Here is a 4350-nt window from a genome sequence, read left to right on the forward strand (position 1 = left end):
TATACAAGTACGAATCTAGAAAACAATAAAATAAAAAAAAAATAAAATAAAAAGAGTTGGAAAAGCAAAAAAAAAGTGAGGACTTCTCCCAAAAGCTGAGAAGTAGGAAATGATTAGATGGTTGTTGTCTTGATTTGTAGCCTAGTTGGTTTGATCTTGTAAGTCCGTAGGGGTGTTTGAACGCCTAATGCCCTAAAGCCATCTTGTTTGGGAGTCATTGACCTAACGCTCGACCTCATGAATCACTAGAAAGCTTAATAGATCAACAAATTGCACCATGCTTCCATCTTTGATCTTATAAAAAAAATAATAATAATAATAATCAAGTGAAAAGAATAAGCGCACCTAGAACAATAAAGTTTTAATAAAAGGTTCACTTTTTGTCTTGATGATCGGCACTAGATTTGTGTGCTAGTTTGAGGGTAAGGATGTGATTAATTCTTTAGTTGGCTTAGATAACAACATATTTGATGCCAGTCCACTCAAAAAGGATTCTAGAGTTGTTTTGATTTACATGATCATTTTCTTGATGTGTGGAGGACCATATTTGCTTGCTTGATGTTGAAATTTTGGGAGATTGCTCGGAAATGTTTGAAAAATTGCATACTTGAGGTAGTTTTCTCTCAATGCTTGTTTGCAATATTGGTGCCTCTTTTGAAAGAATGAGCTTAATGTTTCTGGGTACCATTTTTGGAAACCCTCACGAGACTTCACTTGTCCACTAGGGGTAACCTAGGGGTTTATAAGGTTTGTTGCATATGCTAAGTGCAATCGAGTTCCCTATGAAAGTGGCGTTATCCATTTATTGTTTTCTAGCTCGTAGTTGTATAGTTATTCATTTTATTCCTTTACTTTCTAGTTCATTGCTAGGGACTAGCAATATTTAAGTTTGGGGGTGTGATGAGCGCTGAAAAATGAGTATTTAAACCCCTTAAGCTTAGCCATTCTAGTACCTTTATCTATCTTACTTTACCGTTTTAGATTGATTTCGTATTATTTCCATTTTCAGGCACTTATCCCAAAAATAAGCTAACTCAACCAAATAAGAGCTTAATTGAAGCAATTCTGGAATTAAACAAAGAAAGGAGCAAAGTGGAGAAAGAAGAAAGCAAATGAAGCCAAAAGTGGGAAGCAGCAAAGTTCGATCGATCCAAGTTCAAGGTTCGACTGATCGAACAATAATCGATCTCAGCACTTCAAGATAGATCCAAGCCTTGGCCCAAAAACATAAAGTCCAAAAGTTCGATCAATCCAATACCACCCTTCAATCAATCGAACACTTTTGTCCTTATTCAAATGATTGATCCTATCGACAGCTGTACCACCTACTAACCACTTTTGTCCTTTTCAAAAAAATATCTCTTAAAATATCTCGAATTTGTTTTTTCCCAAAAAGCTCAACCAGTTGGATCGATCCAGCCTAAGTTCGATGGATCTCAGCCAGTTCGATCGATCCAAGTCCAAGTTCGATCGATCGAACTTCCTCTAGTGCAAAAAAGTTAAATTTCCAGCTTGTGCAATCCGTCCTCTATCCAATCATTAGAGAATATTATTTGCACGACCCCAGCTCATTTTGTGTGCTAATTGACCTACCTGTAAAAGGAATATGAAGCACTTTTTGAGAAATAGACTATTCTAGGGTTTAATCTCTTGGAGAGCAAGATTAGAGGAGGAGGAGGCTAGAGACACCATTGGAGACTCTTTATCAACCAAGGAGTAAATCTCTTCCATGGAGTTAGCCCTTGAGGGTTAGAGCAACATCACCATAAGTGGCTAGACATCCTCTTGGGGCTAGAGTTAGCCCCAAGTATGCTCTATATATATCTTAATCTTGTGTATTATTGAGGGATTAGTGTTGTAATTAATGTTTTGACAATTTGATATATATAGATCTTGTTTATTCAATGATTTATGTGGCTTAATGCTTCCAATTGATCATTTCATTCTATCCATATGTCTACGTATTCTAGAATAGATGTTCATAGTGCTTAATGGAATGCTCTTGTGATTTTCTTGATAGGTCATACTTATTCCTTGATGGATTGTGCCTCTCCCCTAGTTTATTTTCATGCTAGTAGTTTAGATGTAGTGTAGTTGTAGTGTAGTGTTAAATGGGAGGACAATCTATACTTGTTGTTTGATGATCCAAGCTTTTGAATACAAGAAGCATATGTCTCTAACCTTGTGTTGTATTTGGATTGTGAGCTTAATGAAAGGATTAATGACTTGTTTTGATCTATTGTGCCTTTCACGTGCTTTTAGATAATATATGCTTCATTGCTTAGATATATTGTGCCTTTTACATGATGTTTAGACAATACATGCTTAACTAGTCATCCTTGCTTGTTGAATCAACCAAACATACACACACTTCAATATTGCAACACAACATTTTCCCTTATTAGTCACTTGTCAATGGTATAAAAATGCATTGCTTGGTGGTGATCTCTAAACCCCAAGATCTCTTTCTCTCTTACTTACTCTTAATTGCATTCTTTTGTTATCACTTAGTTTAATTTAGTTGCTCTCTAATCAACCAACCAACCAATTGTTTGATCACTCGACCTACTAGCCCTAATAGTGATTTCACGACCTTGTTCGATCCTCACAATCCTTTGGGACGATCCCTACTCGCCCTAGCTATATTTATAGTGAAAGGTAGTAGTGGCTTCTGTAAATGTAAAACTCTTGCCCTCGCCTTAATGCACTCTTAAGCTTATGGTAGGACGACGACCATCAGTTTTTGGCGCCGTTGTCGGGGATTAGATCGATTTGATTTGACAACGTCGGATTTGTGGAATTGATTAGAATTAGTACTCTTTTAATCGTGTCTTTACTTTATTTTTATTTTTCTTTTTGGTTACTTATTGTGTTGTTCTTACTTAACTAGGTGCATTGTTGGAGAGGAAGCAAGCAAAGGAACATTCAAGCTAAGCAAGCAAAGAAAAAAGCTAAAAATTCTAAAAATTTGCTAAGCTAAGCTTTAAATTTGGAGTTGAAGTGCTAAAGGACCTTTGTGAGACTTTCTTTACTCAATCCCTTAGTTAAATCATCGGCCCGCATGGAGGCTTATTTTTAATTGTTCTTGCATCATTGTTGTTAAAGCATAGGAGTATGAATTAAGTGTTTGTGGAAGAAGTCTAATTGCATTGTTGTGAAGGCATAGTATTTGTCATTCTTTGTGTTTCTTTGTGTTTTGCATTGTGCATGCATGGATGCCGTTCATTGAGACCAACTCTTGTCCCTCTTGATTTGCATCTTGAATCCATCGTTAGAAATCCTAGGGGAAGAAGAAGTTCAAATAGAGCCAATCTATCAATGGATGACCATAATAATGATCATGTTGAGGACCTTGGTCATATAGACCAACAAGGTATCCTTCATCCTAATGTGCAGAATGAGAACATATAAGTACCATTAGGCATGCCTAGGCCATTCATTCACCAACCACCACAACAACAAGGCCAAGCTCCATATGGAATGCCAAGGCCAATGTATGCTCCACAACCTCCTATCATCAATCAACGAATTCAAAACTAAGGTGTTCATGTTGCACCTTAAGTAGCTAATCCACCTCTTGCTTTAAGAGACCATTATGTGCCTAATGAGTATGATGCACCTACATGCATCTAATTGCCTCCATTTAGAGCACACCATTATGAAATTAAGCCACAAACCATTCAAATGCTTCCTAACTATCATGGACTTCCAAGTGAAGAACCTTACACGCATTTGGATGAGTTTCTTGAAGTATGTTCCACCGTAAAATATACGAACATGCCAGAAGAGGTTTTAAGACTCAAACTTTTTCCATTCACCTTAAAAGACAAGGCAAAATATTGGTTTAACAATCTTAGGCCTTTTTCAATCACTTCTTGGGCAAAAATGCAACAAGAGTTCTTGAAGAAGTACTATCCGATTTCTACGACCAATGCCATGAGAACCTCAATTTGAGAATTTTCACATGGGGATGGAGAAACGTTTCATGAGGCATGGGAACGCTTCAATGAATTGCTTAGGAAGTGTCCACATCATGACATGCCCAAATGACAATTAGTCCAATATTTCTTTGAGAGCCTATTAGACAACTATAAGGGTATGGTTAATGCTTTCATGGGTGGCTCATACATTGATAGGCATGAGGATAACGTGTGGCGTCTTTATGAGAGCATGAGTGAAAATTCTTTCCATAGAACACTATCATCCAAGAATGGTAGAAATTCACAAGGTAGGAAGAGTGTTGGCTTACATCAAGTCGACCATTCAAATGAAATAGCCGCCGAAATGAAGTCTTTATGTCAAAGGTTTGATCAATTTTTTATTAACCAAAACTCGGCGAACCAAGTATCT

General features: G+C 36.9%; 1 pseudogene; it reads right to left on the bottom strand.

Moving 5' to 3' along the window:
- Positions 1 to 3941: 3941 nt before the first annotated feature.
- LOC132275560 (small nucleolar RNA R71) lies at positions 3942 to 4040 on the bottom strand (annotated as a pseudogene).
- Positions 4041 to 4350: the final 310 nt, after the last annotated feature.

The sequence above is a fragment of the Cornus florida genome, unplaced genomic scaffold (genome assembly GCF_030987335.1).
Source record: "Cornus florida cultivar Cherokee Brave unplaced genomic scaffold, ASM3098733v1 CherokeeBrave_3.0.0_Hap2_Chr09, whole genome shotgun sequence".
NCBI lineage: Eukaryota > Viridiplantae > Streptophyta > Magnoliopsida > Cornales > Cornaceae > Cornus > Cornus florida.